General features: G+C 42.1%; 1 pseudogene; it reads right to left on the minus strand.

Annotated features, from left to right (window-relative positions):
- Positions 1 to 1677: 1677 nt before the first annotated feature.
- LOC136306160 (elongation factor 1-alpha 1 pseudogene) lies at positions 1678 to 3463 on the minus strand (annotated as a pseudogene).
- Positions 3464 to 18312: the final 14849 nt, after the last annotated feature.

Here is an 18312-nt window from a genome sequence, read left to right on the forward strand (position 1 = left end):
TTCCTGCTCCTCCCCCTTCTCTCTCTCTCTCTCTCTCCTCTCTATAATGAATAAATAAAATCTAAAAAAAAAAAAGACTCATTTATCTTTAAAAAAAAAACAAACAAAAAAAACTAAGCATTAGGGTATAAAGACCTTGCCAGTCTACAGCCTGTCTCACACACCCAATACAAACTGTAAGTGAGCAGATATATCATATATATCATATTTACAAACTTATTTGACTAACATCCTTCTTTCTCTTCCTCTTCCTTTCCTTTTCCTTTCTTTTTGTTCTAGAGAAATTACTAACACCTTCATTCTTCCATAACAGTGAAAGAAATTCTCCTTGACAACTGAATACTTTAGAGGAAGCTTAGCTTGAGCCATGTTGACAATACTTTTCCCTCATCTGCCTAAGAGGGCTGGTTACCAAGTGAAAGGACCCCAGGAAAACAAGCCTGAGGGTTGGACTGCCAGAAGTGGGGGCATAGGGGGTGTTGGGGAAAGTTGAGCTGGAGCAGATCTATGATATCAAGGAACTTGGCAGAGTAGAGGCCTTGGCAGAACACATACTCTCTACAGAGGAGCCAGCTTTGGGATGTCTGTCACCAGAGGGCATTCATGTCTTTGAGAGACCACAGCAGCGTTTATAATTAAAGTGATTCATTTTTTCCCTCTAATTTCTTTCCCTTGTTCAAAAAACCAAAGAGATAGAAACATAAAAGGAGAGGAAGACTACACACACACACACACACACACACACACACACGCACGCACTCAAAGATGATGTAATGTTTATACACACTGAGAAAAGATTATTCAAAAATATGATGAAGAATAAAAATATTATAAACCTATAGCAGCACCAGAGAGCTGCCAAGGTGTCGCTGAATGCTAACAGCTTAGTGATGAAGTCTTGAGAGCACTCATCTCATCCATTTATTTATTTATTCAGTATTTGCTGAGCAACTACTAAGTGCCAGCTACTGGAAGCTTACTGAAGATAAAAGCCAGATTTTTAATTATTTTATGTATTGAGTCTGAAACATAAAATGAGAAGGGATACCATATTGGGATAAAAGATAATTGGCTATCTCTAAGTTCCTTCCTTCCTTCCTTCCTCCTTCTTTCTCTCCTTCCTCTTTCTCTTTCACTCCTTTGAAGTTTTACTCTCACCAAGTTTTCCATCCATGTTTGGACTTGAGTGAAACACCATCCCCTGGGAGTAGTAATTGACTTTCTGATTTGCATAATCTAGCTCTCTGTAGGGTGAAATTTGATTAGTTTTCTTAAATTAATAAATTTATTTATTTTAGTGTGTGAGAGAGAGTGAGAGAGAGAGAGGAACAGACAGGGACAGACAAACAGGAAGAGAGAGAGATAAAAAGCACATCAACTTATAGTTGCGGCACCTTAGTTGTTGCTTTCTTGATTGATTGCTTTCTTATATTATAATTATGTGCCTTAACTGGCAGACGACAGCAAAGTGAGGGATGCTTTGCTCAAGCCGGTGACCTTGGCCTTCAAGACAGTGACCTTTGGGTAAAAGCCAGTAACCTTGGGCTTCAAGCCAGCCAAGGGGTCATGCCTATGATCCCACAGTCAAGCCAGATAAGCCCACACTCAGCAACCTCAGGGGTTTTGAACCTGGGTCCTCAGTGTACCATGCCGACACTCTCTCCACTGTGCCACTGCTTTGATTAGTTTTTCTTCTTCTTTTTTTTTTTTTAAATTAAACTTTGCTTTAATGGGTCTCAAAATTCTGTGACAGGTTTTTGGTCAAGTTGTTTCCATTAAAAAGTATTGATTTTTAAAAACTAATAACTTAAAAACTGCCACACACACAAAAAAACCAAATGCTCCACAAAACATTCTCCTTTCCTTCTGAAGGTTTTACGATGCATTATAATCATTAACCAGTCTTTTACTATTAAACTTAAATGGCCAATTGAGACAAATAGTTCTGAGACCATTCTTCCACCACTGATTAAGACTGGGGTGGTAGGTATTGGGGATAATATTCATTTAGCCTTCTGAGCTTTCTGGGCAGACTTGGTGACTTTGCCAGCTCCAGCTGCCTTCTTATCCACTGCTTTGATGACACCCACAGCAACTGTCTGTTTCATGTTATGAACAGCAAAACGGCCCAGAGGAGGATAGTCAGAGAAGCTCTTGACACACACAGGCCTGCCAGGAACCATGTCAACAATGGCAGCATCACCAGATTTCAAAAACTTTGGGCCATCTTCCAGCTTTTTGCCAGAATGGCGGTCAATATTCTCCTTCAACTCAGCAAATTTACAAGCAATATGAGCTGTGTGACAATTCAGCATAGGTGCATAGCCAGCACTGATTTGGCCTGGATGGTTCAGGATAATCACTTGAGCTGTGAAGACAGCTGCTTCCATTGGTGGGTCATTTTTTCTGTCACCAGCCACATTGCCACGTCGAACATCTTTGACAGACACGTTCATGACACTGAAGCCCACATTGTCCCCAGGCAGAGCTTCACTCGAAGCTTCATGGTGCATTTCAACAGACTTGACTTCAGTTGTAACATTGACTGGAGCAAAGGTGACCACCATGCCAGGTTTGAGAACACCTGTCTCCACTCGGCCCACAGGTACAGTATCAATACCACCAATTTTGTAGACATCCTGGAGGGGCAGACACAGGGGCTTGTCAGTTAGACAAGTTGGAGGCAGGATGCAATCCAAAGCTTCAAGTGTGGTTCTACTAGCACTGCCATCTTTACGGGTAATTTTCCATCCCTTGAACCAAGGCATATTAGCACTTGGCTCCAGCATGTTGTCGCCATTCCAACCAGAAATTGGCACAAATGCTACTGTGTCAGGGTTGTAGCCAATTTTCTTAATGTAGGTACTGACTTCTTTAACAATTTCCTCATATCTCTTCTGGCTATAGGGAGGCTCAGTGGAATCCATTTTGTTAACACCAACAATCAGTTGTTTCACACCCAGTGTGTAAGCCAGAAGGGCATGCTCGCGGGTCTGCCCAATTTTGGAGATACCTGCTTCAAATTCACCAACACCAGCAGCAACAATCAGGACAGCACAGTCCGCCTGAGATGTGCCTGTAGTCATATTTTTGATAAAGTCTCTGTGTCCTGGGGCATCTATGATGGTCACATAATACTTGCTGGTCTCAATTTTCCACAGGGAGACATCAATGGTGATACCACGCTTACGTTCAGCCTTCAGTTTATCCAAGACCCAGGCATACTTGAAGGAGCCCTTCCCCATCTCAGCAGCCTCCTTTTCGAATTTTTCGATGGTTCTTTTGTCGATCCCACCACATTTGTAGATCAAATGGCCAGCAGTGGTCGACTTGCCGGAATCTACGTGTCCAATGACTACGATGTTAATATGAGTCTTTTCCTTTCCCATTTTGGCCTTGACTTAGTGGTGGTTTTCACGACACCTGTGTTTTGGTGGCAAACCCATTGCAAAAACAACAACAACAAAAACAAAAAAACAAAAAAAACCCACTAGTTTTTCTTTTTTAAAAGGGAAACTGAAACATAAACTCTACCTTCTTTCTCTCTTTCAGGGACTACTTTGAGTAGTTCCTTCTTATAGTCTTTCCAAAGAAATTCTAACATAGAATAAGCAGAACTTTGTTAAATTAATTGGACAAGGAGACAGTTAGAATGAGAGGCTGTAATACCTTAGTAGCCTACATAAGCAAACATACGCAAGAAATCAAAACCTAAGGGCAACTTTGCACCAATAGTCAGCCAGCTTCACCCAAACAAGTCAACAGCTTAAACTACATACAGCCAATCAAACGATTTTCTTGCCTTGCTTCTGCTTCTTCTCTAGAAAAGTCTTTCCCAAGCTCCTAACAGCGAAGCTCTCCTAAGAATTTCCAGTTTGCTTCTGCCTGATTCGAATCAATTTTTACTCAAACTTTTTTTTTGTATTTTTCTGAAGTGAGAAGTGGGGAGGCAGAGAGACAGACTCCCACATGTGCCTGAGTGGGATCCACCCAGCAAGCCCACCAGGAGATGATGCTTTGCTCATGTGGGGTGTTGCTCAGTTGCAACTGGAGCCATTCTAGTGCCTGAGGTGGAGGCCATGGAGTCATCCTCAGCACCCAGGCCAACTTTGCTCCAGTGGAGCCTTGGCTACAGGAGGGGAAGAAAGAGATAGAGAGGAAGGAGAGGGTGAAGGAATGAGAAGCAGATGGGTGCTTCTCCTGTGTGCCCTGACTGGGAATCGAACCAGGACTTCCACACGTCAGGCCAACACTCTACCACTGAACCAACCAGCCAGGGCCTTCGAATAAACCCTTAAAATTTTTTTTTGACAGAGACAGAGAGAGAGTCAGAAAAAGGACAGACAGGGACAGACAGGAAGGGAGCTAGATGAGAAGGATCAATTCTTTGTTGCAGCTCCTTAGTTGTTCATTGATTGCTTTCTCATGTGCCTTGATTAGGGTACTACAGCAGAGTGAGTGACCCCTAGCTCAAGCCAGCAACCTTGGCCTTTAAGCCAGTGACTTTTGTGCTCAAGCCAGCAACCATGGGGTCATGTCTATGATCCCATGCTCAAGCCAGCGATCCTTTGCTTAAGCTGGTGAGCCTGCACTCAAGCTGGCAACCTTGTGGTTTCAAACCTGGGTCCTCCATGTCCTAGTTTGATGCTCTATCCACTGCACCACTGCCTGGTCAGGCACTTTAAAAATTTTTAATATACGTACTCTGTTTATCTTTTAACACTTGCTCAACAACTTGCTGGCTCCCTATAAAGTGAGAACCCACACAATGGTGCATTGCTGTAGCACATCACATCTTCCCTGACCTCCCTTCCCTTTTCCCTGACCCTTTTGCCTTGGCCTTAGTTTAACCAATGTATTACCATTTTTGGTCCTTGGTAAGGCTCTACTTTTATAGAGTCTCCAGGCTAAGGAAGATAAGATGCTATTTTTGGTAATGAAAAAATATTTTCAGAAATCTCTGGGGACTTGCAAACCATCAAATGGGGAAATAAACATTATCCTAGTTATTTTATTTCTTTTGCTACCTAGGGTAAGAGTAAGTCCTGGCATGTAGTATGGGCTCAACAAAGTTATAGATGATTTAGACTAAACAATCTGAAATATCTAAAAGTCATACACATGCATTCTCCTTGAAGAAAACTATATTTACTCAAAATAGAAATTAATCAGTAAAGGTAGTGATGTAGAAATTATTTGCATCATTTAAATAGCATCTTTAAGGAATTATATAAATAAGAAAAACTTATAAAATTTAGTTTATTATAAAATTGGTTTATACAAACATATTATTGGATTATGTTTACTTCTAAAAGAGCATATATAACTACTAGATCATTCATAATCAAATCACTTGTGACAACATTGAAACGTTCTATAAAATGTGGACTTTTCTTGATATATGGTAATAACTAAACAGATTATGAAATTACATAAAGATCCATAGTTAAAATAGCTGTTAAATAATTAAAAACTTTTAAAAATAATCTGTTCTCCATAATGTGTGGATTAATAACAAATGTTTGTGATTATGCCCGTTAATAGGAAGTGCTTCTGATTTGACTCATTTCTGTCCTCTCAGACTATTATTGAAATTAGAATCAAGGCCTGACCTGTGGTGACCTAGAGCATAAAGCGTAGACCTGGAACACTGAGGTTGCCAGTTTGAAACCCTGGGCTTGCCTGGTCAAGGCACACATGGGAGTTGATGCTTCCTGCTCCTTCCCCCTTCTCTCTCTCCCTCGCCCTCTCTAAAAAATGAATTAAAAAATCAATAAATGAAATTGGGATCCAGAGGGCTTTACCCAGAGGTTGCAGGGAGTCTCAGTGTTGAGTTCCCAATGGCCATCTGTGGCCTCACCAAAGACAAAACAGGCTCTGCTCTAATACCAGCTCATCTGCTTTCAGTTCTGGCTTTGAAGTGTTAAAGTGATTATTTAATCATGATTTACTCCCTGTCTTTGTAAACCGATGATCAGCAAACCCTCTCCCCACCTCTCCCACGTGCTCCAGCATTTTTTCAGGACTCAAAAGAGGTAACCAAAAGAAAAAACATTTGGGAAAGTGCTTTGTGAAGTGTAAAGTGCTAGTTAAATGTGGGTGTTATTATTATTACTCAGGAAGAACACTTAGGTCATTGCTTAGTAATGATGAGGCAAACAGTGTTACTAAATAAGACAGTATAATGGTCTTAAGAGGCTCTAATTCAGTTTCTCCTTTTTATTCAAGCACACAATTGCGTTCTAACACTTCACAGACAGCCTGAAATGGGCCCTGTGGAGGCTGATAAGGAAAATTAGAACAAGGAGCTATTTGCTCCCTCATTTTAATAACTGAGTCAAGGAGCAGACACTTTAATACAGACAGGAAAGAAGGAACACTTTTTCTTAGTCTTCCAGTGAGATAATGACTCCATTACAGAGCAGGCCTTCCATAATAAAGGATGCAGACAGTGCTCATGGAGAGTTTCCCCTGCATTTGGGAAGAGAAAGACACCATTACTATCAAAACAAAGTGCTCTGAATGTATAAAATCAGACTTAGATTTAGTCACCATTTACAGAGGACGGTCATTTTCACAGACCCTCTTTTTTTTTTTTTTTTTTTTTTTTGAATCATTAAGGCTAAATGGGCCCTTAGTTACAGATACCTGCTGGGTATCAATGCCTTTCAATTGCATCCACTTTTATTTGTATATTGTAGTGGGGAAAATTTTTCTTGACCCTTTAAGGTCTCTGGCAGGGTATGAAAATTAAACTGTCTAAGAAATAAAAGGCATCCATATCGGAAAAGAAGAAGTAAAGCTATCACTTTTTGCTGATGATATGATCCTATACATCGAAAACCCGAAGGACTCCACAAAAAGATTATTAGAAACAATAAACCAATACAGTAAGGTCGCAGGATACAAAATTAACATACAAAAATCCATAGCCTTTCTATATGCCAACAATGAAATATTAGAAAACGAACTCAAAAAAATAATCCCCTTCACGATTGCAACAAAAAAAAATAAAATACCTAGGAATAAACATAACAAAGAACGTAAAGGACCTATATAATGAAAATTACAAAGCATTGTTAAGGGAAATCGAAAAAGATACAATGAGATGGAAAAATATTCCTTGTTCTTGGATAGGAAGAATAAATATAATCAAAATGGCCATATTACCCAAAGCAATATACAAATTTAATGCAATTCCCATCAAAATCCCTATGAGATTTTTTAAAGAAATGGAACAAAAAATCATCAGATTTATATGGAACTATAAAAAACCCCGAATAGCCAAAACAATCCTAAGGAAAAAGAATGAAGCTGGGGGCATTACAATACCTGACTTTAAACTATATTATAGGGCCACGATAATCAAAATAGCATGGTATTGGCAGAAAAATAGACACTCAGACCAATGGAACAGAATAGAAAGCCCAGAAATAAAACCACATATATATGGTCAAATAATCTTTGATAAAGGGGCCAACAACACACATTGGAGAAAAGAAAGCCTCTTCAACAAATGGTGTTGGGAAAACTGGAAAGCCACATGCAAAAGAATGAAACTCGACTACAGCCTGTCTCCGTGTACTAAAATTAATTCAAAATGGATCAAAGACCTAAATATAAGACCTGAAACAATAAAGTACATAGAAGAAGACATAGGTACTAGAATCATGGACCTGGGTTTTAAAGAACATTTTATGAACTTGACCCCAATGGCAAGAGAAGTGAAGGCAAAGATAAATGAATGGGACTACATCAGAATTAAAAGTTTTTGCTCAGCAAGAGAAACTGATATCAAAATAAACAGACAGCCAACTATATGGGAACTGATATTTTCAAACGACAGCTCAGATAAGGGCCTAATATCCAAAATTTACAAAGAACTCATAAAACTCAACAACAAACAAACAAACAATCCAATAAAAAAATGGGAAGAGGACATGAACAGACACTTCTCCCAGGAAGAGATACAAATGGCCAACAGATATATGAAAAGATGCTCAGCTTCATTAGTTATTAGAGAAATGCAAATCAAAACTACAATGAGATACCACCTCACTCCTGTTAGATTAGCTATTATCAACAAGACGGGTAATAGCAAATGTTGGAGAGGCTGTGGAGAAAAAGGAACCCTCATTCACTGTTGGTGGGACTGTAAAGTAGTACAACCATTATGGAGGAAAGTATGGTGGTTCCTCAAAAAACTGCAAATAGAACTACCTTATGACCCAGCAATCCCTCTACTGGGTATATACCCCAAAACCTCAGAAACATTGATACGTGAAGACACATGTAGCCCCATGTTCATTGCAGCACTGTTCACAGTGGCCAAGACATGGAAACAACCAAAAAGCCCTTCAATAGAAGACTGGATAAAGAAGATGTGGCACATATACACTATGGAATACTACTGAGCCATAAGAAATGATGACATTAGATCATTTACAGCAAAATGGTGGGATCTTGATAACATTATTCGGAGTGAAATAAGTAAATCAGAAAAAAACAAGAACTACATGATTCCATACATTGGTGGAACATAAAAATGAGACTAAGAGACATGGACAAGAGTGTGGTGGTTACCAAGGGTGGGGCGGGGGGGGAGGGAGGACATGGGAGGGAGGGAGGGAGAGAGTTAGGGGGAGGGGGAGGGGCACAGAGAACTAGATAGAGGATGACGGAGGACAATCTGACTTTGGGCGAGGGGTTTGCAACATAATTTGATGACAAAATAATCTAGACATGTTTTCTTTGAATATATGTACCCTGATTTATTAATGTCATCCCATTACCATTAATAAAAATTTATTAAAAAAAAAAAAAAGAAAATTAAACTGTCAAAGATAAACAAGAGAGAAGCATACATTTGATGTAAGTTTTATGAGACATGGGAACCTTTATTAAAAAAAATAGAAACTCAGAGAAACACTTCTGAGTCTTTTCTCCTAAGTTTTTTCTTAGGAAAGGGACTGGAACTGAGGCGGGCTTACCCTGGCTTGCTCTGGATCGTGTGGGTTCTTGAGTTCATGCAGGACAGACATCACAACAGGAGTGCCTGTGACTTTGACAGTATGTTTATTAAAGCTGGACACAGTGAAACAGGGAGGGGCTTAGGATGGAAGAGACAAGATCATCTCAACAGGGGTGAGCCTAGGCACGGCTGCCTCGGCTTTTTAGAAAGAAAGTCACAGTGTTGGGATTCATCCTGTTCGCACCGGTTCAGCAGAACGGATACCTAATTTTTATTGTGGAGTTTGGCAAATTGGTTGTTAAAATGGCACTTATAATCAGGATTCTCTCTAAGGTGGGCGCCTGGGCAGCTGCCCAATGTAGAAATCACAAATTTACATTCTTTACTCTTTTTTAACGTTCATTTGGGCAACAGCATATTCTAAGCACCCACAGGTGAAAAAAATTGCAAGTGAGGATGCCAATCAAGAAGCAATATGGAAATGTCCTCAATAACAGTTTTATTGTTTTTTTCTCAGGTATTATGTAATATTTTTTCATTAATATTTTAAAACTCTTTTTTATAATCTAGTTTTGTGTACCTCTTTTATTGTTCTTATTTAAGTGTTACATGCATGAAATAATAAACTACCTTTTGGTATATTGTTTTTTTATACTTAAAACGGTTATTAGGGCAGAGAACTAGTTGTTCAACTATTTGAATCCCACCACTGGTCACAGAGGCAGAAGAAGTGAGCCAGCTGGGCTGTGTGGACTCAGGAAACAAGTTAGAGACAAAAGGAGGGCCCTTGGAGACAGGTTCAGAGTGTTAGCCTGGGACAAGCTGCCACTGCTCTCTGCTTCTCTGGTTGCAAATCTTCTAGTAATCTTTAGAGATTAGGAAAAAGAAATGCCTGACCTGTGGTAGTGCAGTGAGTAAAATGTTGACTTGGAATGCTGAGGTCACTAGTTGGAAGCATCAGACTTGCCTGGTCAAGTCACGTATTGGAGTTGATGCTTCCTGTTCCTCCCTCTATTCCTGTTCTTCCCTCTATTCTGTCTTTCTCTCCTCTCTCTAAAATGAATAAATAAAAATAAACACTCTAGAGATTAGGTAAAGGAAAGCAAAGATATGTGCCTGTGGAAAGAAGGGTGGAAAGGTGTGGGTTTGCTCAATGGAGAGGGTGTACTGGGTTCTTTGTCTTTAAAGGATTTTATCTGTTTTCTAAAGGTGAGAATTTTAGGAGTTCTCAATCAGAATACTCATCAGCTTTCTAAGTATGCCCCTTGATATGCTGATGAATCAAAATAAAAGCATAGAACATTCAAAGTCATTCTCTGGTCAGTTTCACCTTCAGAGAATGTCACCAAAAAGGGACCAGGACCAAGATGAGTCTGCCCCAGCATAGTCGGGAGTGTAAACCATTTCCTCCTACTTATTTTTGATTCGGGAAGATAAGATATTGCTATTTATTATCTGGCTGTAAATTGCTCGGCCATTTAACTGTCTGTCTCAGTTTCCTTAATTCCACTTGCTAAGGAATTTTTCTAACTTCTTACTAATATGCCTCAGTTTGATAAAGGGTGGGCAGAGCATAGAAATATGATAGGTCAGAGAATATGAAGTAAGCATAGTAAATTGGGCAAAGCTGAGCAAGCCTGTTGGTTTGGATTCTTCTTGGTCTTTGGAGATAAGGATGCTCTTTTCTCCCATGTCCAGAGAAGGCACCTGCCACATGAGACTTTTATGACCTGTGTCAGAGAAAGTTGTTGGAAGAGGTCAAACTGACCATGTTTCCGCTGTTTTCTCAAACTCCTTTGTTTAAAATATTCAATTATGCTAAGGTGGCATATTTTGAGATAGTCTGTTCTGATTCTTATCTACATACTGTACTTATTAGCTTTCATTTTAATTATGAAAGAAACATAAAGTTTTCATTGACTGTTAGAAAGGAGACAACAAAATCTGTGCCTAGTTCAGAGAACTTGAGAGACACCTGTGGTATATGTAAATGTGCGTGCAGAGTGTGCATGTGCTTGGAGGCAGGCGTGCTGCTCCTGCTGTCAATGTGGCGTCTCCATGAGCGATAATCAGAGAAGCTGAAAACAAGCAAAGATTGCTTAGGTATGACACCAAAAGTATGATCCATAAAAGATGAAATTGATAAATTGAACATTATCAAGCTTAGAAACTTCTCTTTGAATGACACTCTTATTTTAAAATTGGCTTTATTGGGGTGAAATTTGTTTACAAAACCATACAGGTTTCAAGTGTACAATTCAACAAAACATCATCTGCACACTGCATCGTGTACCCATCACCCAGAGCAAACTCTCCTTCCATCCCCATGAATCCCCTTTGCCCACTTCCACCTACCCCCCTACCCTTGTGTGTTATATACATATTTTTTTGCTTAATCCCTTCACCTATTTTCATCCAGCCCCAAAAACACCCTCCCATGACAGCTGTTCATTAGATTCCACATGTGAGTGAGATTATATGGTATTTGTCTTTCTCTGACTGACTTATTAAAATAATGCTCTCCAGGTCCATCCATGCTTCAAAAACGTAAGATTTTCTTTTTTATGGCCAAGTAATATTCCATTGAGTACGTGTACCACTCCTTTTTTATTCACTCATCTACTGATGAACACTTGGACTGCTTCTTGGCTAGTGTTGGTCAAATAAGTTTGTAAATATGATATATGTTTCCTTGCTTATAGTTTGAATTGGGTGTGGGGGACAGGCTGTAAGCAGGCAGTGTTGTTATAGCATAAGGCTTAGTTTTAAGACTAAGTCTTTCCCACCCTTTTAATACTAAGATCTTTTCAAAACTAAGCTTTTCCCCACACCCTTGACTGTTGCATGGTGTGGGGTGGTGCACTGTCATGAGGAATCCCATTATGCCTCAGATAAGTGACTTTGTATCAGAGACTTCCTTGTTTGTATATTGGATTAAAGGTTTTGATTTCTACACTATAAAATGGGGCAGAGGAGCCCATGCTGGAGGAGAGCAGAGAAAGGTCATGCAGAAGAGAGGAGAAGCAGCCAAGATGGTGGAGTGCTGAAGGAGAAGCCAGTTTGTACAGAGTTTGTGCAGAGAGAAGGAGATGGGGAACAGAGAAGGAGATGGGGAACAGAGGTGAATAAGGCTGGTGAGGTAGAAACTTTTGATTCTAGGAAACTCGGATAAGTCAATGGCTTTGGGAGTCCTGAATGGAAAGGGAAGTGTTTTCCCACTGTGTGTATTTCTTGCCCGCTGGGTGCAAGCTAGGATTAAAGCTAATGGCCCACCAGTTCTTGGCTCTGTTGTTTCATTATTGTCTGTCTGAATCAAATGCGAACCTGCATGGGCCAGGCAGCTGTGATGGTGGCCATGCCTACTGGCCTTACAGTAGTCTAAATAACATTGCAATAAACATAAGGCTGCATCCATTCTTTCAAATTAGTGTTTATAGTTTCTTCAGATACATCCTCAGAAGTGGGATGGCTGAGTCAAATGGCAGTTTCATTTTAAGCTTTTTAAGGAAATTCCATACTGTAGTCCACAGTGGTTACCCAAGTATGCATTCCAACCAATAGTGCAAAAGGGTTTCCTTTTCTCCACATCCTTGCCAGTACTTATTATTTGTTGATTTATTGATAATAGCCATTCTCATAGGAGTGAGGTGATATCTCACTGTTTTTAATTTGAATCTTTCTAGTGATGATGAGCATTTCTTAATATGTTTACTCACCATCTGTATGTCCTCTTTGGTGAAGTGTCTATTCATGTCCTTTGCCCATTTTTAAAATAGGCTGTCTTCTTGGTATTAAGTTCTATCACTGCAGGAATCAAAGCAGGACAAAAACACCCAGGTGACTTGATGAACGAAGTAGGATTTATTCTACTGGCAGAGCAGCATGTCTCCAACAGAAGCAACCAAAACACATGCTCCCCAAAGTTAGATTTTTTACATCTTATATACCTTTACAGCTTTAGCTTTCATGTGACAAATGTCTGATTTCTATGACCTCTTTGGTTGCAGGCCTATGTGACTTTCATGTCTTTGGGAAGGAAAGGGGCAAGGTAGCCAGAGAGTCTGTCCTTGATAATCCTATCACTCATTCTTCTTACTGAAGCTACAGTTCATTTCAAGGAACTGATAACCAGCAAGGTTCACACCCTTGGTTTGCTATTTTTCAAACATTTCTATCTGGCCTTGTTCCCTCAGTCAAAAACACTGAGGTCACAGGCTGGAGTGTAAGACCCCAAATATTGCAGGCCTCCCTCTCCTCTGCATTCTTCTGGTTTTTCCTCCTTTAGTATAAGTTCTTTCTATATTTTGGATATTAACCCTGTAAAGCCAGTAGCCACCATTGTGGCCATTCACATGCAGGTTTACATTAGATTCGGACAGACGGTAGTGAAACAATGGAGCCAAGAACTGGTGGGCCATTAGCTTTAATCCTAGCTTGCACCAGCGGGCAAGTAAAAACACACACTGGGGTCCAAAACCCACTCATTCAGTGCTCACAAAGCTACTGACTTATCCAGGTTTCCTAGAATCTAAGGTTTCTACCTCACCAGACTGATTCATCTCTGTTCCCCATCTCCTTCTCTCTGCACAAACTCTGCACAAACTGGCTTCTCCTTCAACACTCCACCATCTTGGCTGCTTCTCCTGGCCTCCTCCACATGGCTTCTCTCTGCTCTCCTCTCTGCTCTCTCCTCTAATGTTAATCTCAGGAACCAAGAGAGAGCAAGCTCCCAGTCTGCTCCACTTTATAGTGTAGAAATCCAAACCTTTAATCTAATATAAAAACAAGGAAATCTCTGATACAAAGTCACGCATCTGAAGCATAATGGGATTCCTCATGAGAGTCCACCAGCCCCCATCAAAAAGGGTGGGAAAGGTTTAGTCCCAAAACCAAGCCCCAGGCTACAAAAATCCTGCCTGCTCACAGTCCGCCCCAACACACATTAATAAAATTATGCCCATTCCAATCAAGAAGGGCAACTAATATCACCTGGGCAATGGACTTTCACATGGGCAGTGCCATTTTCAACAAAGTGAGCATAATATATTTTATCTGCCCAACAATCCACTCCTATGCTCACTTTACTACCCACAATCTATACCACCAGCATCCCCATGCAGGGATATTAGGCACATTACACAAATTACAACAACATGACAAATCATAGAGTTTCAACAATCACAAAGGTACACTTCACCAGTCTCTGAGCACTTTGCCCAAAGCGCAAAATGTCCTTGGCCTTCTTGTCCTTGCCCCATGGGAAAAGCTTCCTGGGGCAGGGAAGGGCTTCCAGCAAAGCCACACCCCACCCCCATCAGGGTATTTCACATTGTCCAAAATCCGTAAGTCCATCCAACAAAGGAGCCAGTGCCCACTCCGGTCGTAGTCCAGGAATCAGTCCACGCAAATGGGGTGGCAGCCACCCCCCTCATTCCTGCCATCCTGGCAGGTCTTACACTGTCCCAAGGAGGAGCACGTGGCAATGGCAGTCAGCATTTCCATCTCTGCTCTGGAGAGCATGATGGCGTTCACCCTATGTCCCAAAATCGCAGAAGTACCAGGAGAGTCGTAGATACTTCTTGCTGCTGGGCTCTCATCTTCTGGAGACTGCAGATTGCAACTCCAGCCCGATTATCCTCATTCTCCAAAGAGGAACTGGAAATGCCAGCTCCTGCTACCAGGCTCGAGCCACAGGTCGTGCCACCTTCTGCTGTGCAGCCCTGGCGCCGGTCTCAGCCCCGGCCTCCCACAGCTGTTGGCTCTCCACAACATCCAGGGCAATCTGCAACTCACGAACCTGTGATTCCTCCTCCAGCAGCTGTTGTATTTCCAAGAGAATCTCATGAACCTGGTCGGCTTCCTTCTCTGCTGCTTCCTGCAGCTCCAGGGTTGGCATCTCTTTCTCCCACGCTTGCTCCAGCTCCTTCCACTGCTCGGTTTGCAGGTCCCAGGCAGCCTCTTCCACAGAACTCTCGGTTTCCTCACGCATGGCTGTTAAAAGTCAGCCAGCCTATGGTCCCCAAAAGGACAGCCATGGGGAACCATAACAGCAGCCAGTCCTCTACTCCACTGTTCGAATCCTGCCACAAACTATGCCAAATGTAAAGCCAGTAGCTGCCGTCGTGGCCATTCACATGCAGGTTCGCATTAGATTTGGACAGACGGTAATGAAACAATGGAGCCAAGAACTGGTGGGCCATTAGCGTTAATCCTAGCTTGTACTTGCCGGGCAAGTAAAAACACACTAGGGTCCAAAACTCACTCATTCAGTGCTCACAAAGCTACTGACTTACCCGAGTTTTCTAGAATCAAAGGTTTCTAGCTCACCAGCCTTATTCACCTCTGTTTCCCATCTTCTCTCTGCACAAACTGGCTTCTTCATCAGCACTCTGCCATCTTGGCTGCTTCTCCTCTGCTATGCTAATTTCAGAGAGCACAAGCCCCCGGTCTGCCCCATTTTATAGTATAGAAATAAAAAACTTTAAGCCAATATGCAAATAAGGAAGTCTCTGATACAAAGTCACTCATCTGCCTGACCAGGTGGTGGTGCAGTGGATAGAGTGTCAGATTGGGATGCGGAGTACCCAGGTTCAAGACCCCGAGGTCGCCAGCTTGAGCACAGGCTCATGTGGTTTAAGCAAAGCTCACCAGCTTGGACCCAAGGTCGCTGGCTTGAGCAAAGGGTTACTCGGTCTGCTGAAGGCCCACGGTCAAGGCACATATGAGAAAGCAATCAATGAACAACTATGAAAAACTGATGATTGATGCTTCTCATCTCTGTCCCTATCTCTGACTCTTTCTCTGTCTCTGTAAAAAAACCCAACAAAACAAAACAAAACAAAACAAAAACAAAGTCACTCATCTGAGGCATAATGAGATTCCTCACGAGAGTGTACTACCCCACATCAAAAAGGATGGGAAAGGCTTAGTCCTAAAACCAAGCCCCAGGCTACAAAGATCCTGCCTGCCCACAGCCCACCCCCAACATATATTAATATAATCACGCCCATTCCAAGTAAGAAGGACAACTAATATCACCTGGGAAATGGGCTTCCACATGGGCAGTGCCATCTTTAACAAAGTGAGCATAATATATTTTATCTGCCCAACAAACCCCTTATTAGGTATATCAGTAGCAAATATATTCTCCTATTCAGTGTGTTCTCTTTTCATTTTATTGATGGTATTTTTATTTACTTTTTACTATGCAAAAGCTTTTTAGTTTGATGTCCCATTTGTTTATTTTTTTATTTCCCTTGCCTAAGGAGATATATCAGCAAAAATATTCCTATGAGAAATGTCTAAAATTTTATTGCCTATTATTTCTTCTAAGATTTTTATTGTTTCACAACTTACATGTAAGTCTTTAATCCAACTTCTATATTTATTGATTTATTTTGAGAGAAAAGAAGGGCATAGATATAGAGTGAAATAAATAAATAAATAAATAAATAAAAACATTGATTTGTTCCGCCTATTAATGCATTCATTGGTTGATTAGGGCACATATATGTACCGTGACTGGGTATGAAACCCACAACCTTAGCATATTGGAATGATGTTTTTTTTTGTTTTTTTTTTCTTTTCATTTTTTTCTGAAGCTGGAAACAGGGAGAGACAGTCAGACAGACTCCCGCATGCGCCCGACCGAGATCCACCCGGCACGCCCACCAGGGGCAACGCTCTGCCCACCAGGGGGCGATGCTCTGCCCATCCTGGGCGTCGCCATATTGCGACCAGAGCCACTGTAGCGCCTGGGGCAGAGGCCACAGAGCCATCCCCAGTGCCCGGGCCATCTTTGCTCCAATGGAGCCTTGGCTGCAGGAGGGGAAGAGAGAGACAGAGAGGAAAGCGCGGCGGAGGGGTGGAGAAGCAAATGGGCGCTTCTCCTGTGTGCCCTGGCCGGGAATCGAACCCTGGTCCTCCGCACGCTAGGCCGACGCTCTACCGCTGAGCCAACCCGGCCAGGGCTGGAATGATGCTCTTAATCAACTCAGCTACTTAGCCAGGACCTTTAATCCATATTGAGTTTATTTTTGTGTATGGTGTAAAGTGGTGGTTTAGTGTTTTTGTTTTTTTTCTCCTTCTTTTTACATTTATCTGTCTAGTTGTTCATATGGCCAGTAGCCACCACTGCCAACACAGCCACCTGGCCAGTGCAGGTTCAAATTTGATTCAAACGGACAGCAATGAAACAACAGAGCCAAGAACGGGTGGGCTATTACCTTTAATCCTAACTCGCACCCGGCGGGTGAGAAATACAGTGGGAAAACACTTCCCTATTTATTCAGGGCTCCCAAAACCACTGACCTATCCGAGTTTCCTAGAATCAAAGGTTTCGACCTCACCAGCCCTTTACACCTCTGTTCCCCATCTCCTTCTCTCTGCACAAACTGGCTTCTCCTTCAGCACTCTGCCATCTTGGCTGCTTCTCCTCTGCTATGCTAATTTCAGAGAGCGCAAGCCCCCGATCTGCCCCATTTTATAGTGTAGAGATAAAAAACTTTAAGCCAATATACAAATAAGAAAGTCTCTGATACAAAGTCACTTATCTGAGGCATAAATGGGATTCCTCATAAGAGTGCACCACCCCACATCATGCAACAGTCAAGGGTGTGGGAATGTTGGGCAGATAAAATGTATTATGCTCACTTTGTTAAAGATGGCGCTGCCCACAAGGAGGCCCTTCCCCTGCCCCGGGAAGCCTTTCAAACAGCTAGAAAGGAGGCTGGGCTGCTGTGATGGGTAGCCGTACCTACTGGCTTTACATTTGGCGTAGTCTGTGGCAGGATTCGATACAGATCGGCAAGGAGCCACCACCACCTTTGAGCGGTGGAGTAGAGGACTGGCTGCTGTTATGGTTCCTCATGGCTGTCCTTTTGGGGACCATAGGCTGGCTGACTTTTACAGCCATGACTAAGGAAACCGAGAGCTCTGTGGAAGAGGCTGCCCGGGACGTGCAAACCAAGCAGTGGAAGGAGCTGGAGCAAATGCAAGAGAAACAGATGCTGACCCGGGAGCTGGAGGAAGCGCTGGAGGAGGAGGCCGACCAGGTTTGCGAGATTTGCCTGGAAATGAGCACCTGCTGGAGAAGGATTCACAGGTTTGTGAGTTGCAGATTGCCTTTGATGCTGTGGAGAGCCAGCAGCAGCAGAAGGCCAGGGCTGGGGCTGAGGCTGAGGCTGGGTCCGGAGCTGCAAGGTCTGCGGAGCAGAGGCTGCAGTGGCCTGGGGCTTGAGCCCAGCAGCAGGAGCTGGTGTTTTCAGTTCCTCTTTGGAGGATGAGGAGAATCGGTCTGGAGTTGCAATCTGCAGTCTCCATAAGATGGGAGCCCAGCTGCA

This window comes from Saccopteryx bilineata, chromosome 5 (assembly GCF_036850765.1).
Source record: "Saccopteryx bilineata isolate mSacBil1 chromosome 5, mSacBil1_pri_phased_curated, whole genome shotgun sequence".
NCBI lineage: Eukaryota > Metazoa > Chordata > Mammalia > Chiroptera > Emballonuridae > Saccopteryx > Saccopteryx bilineata.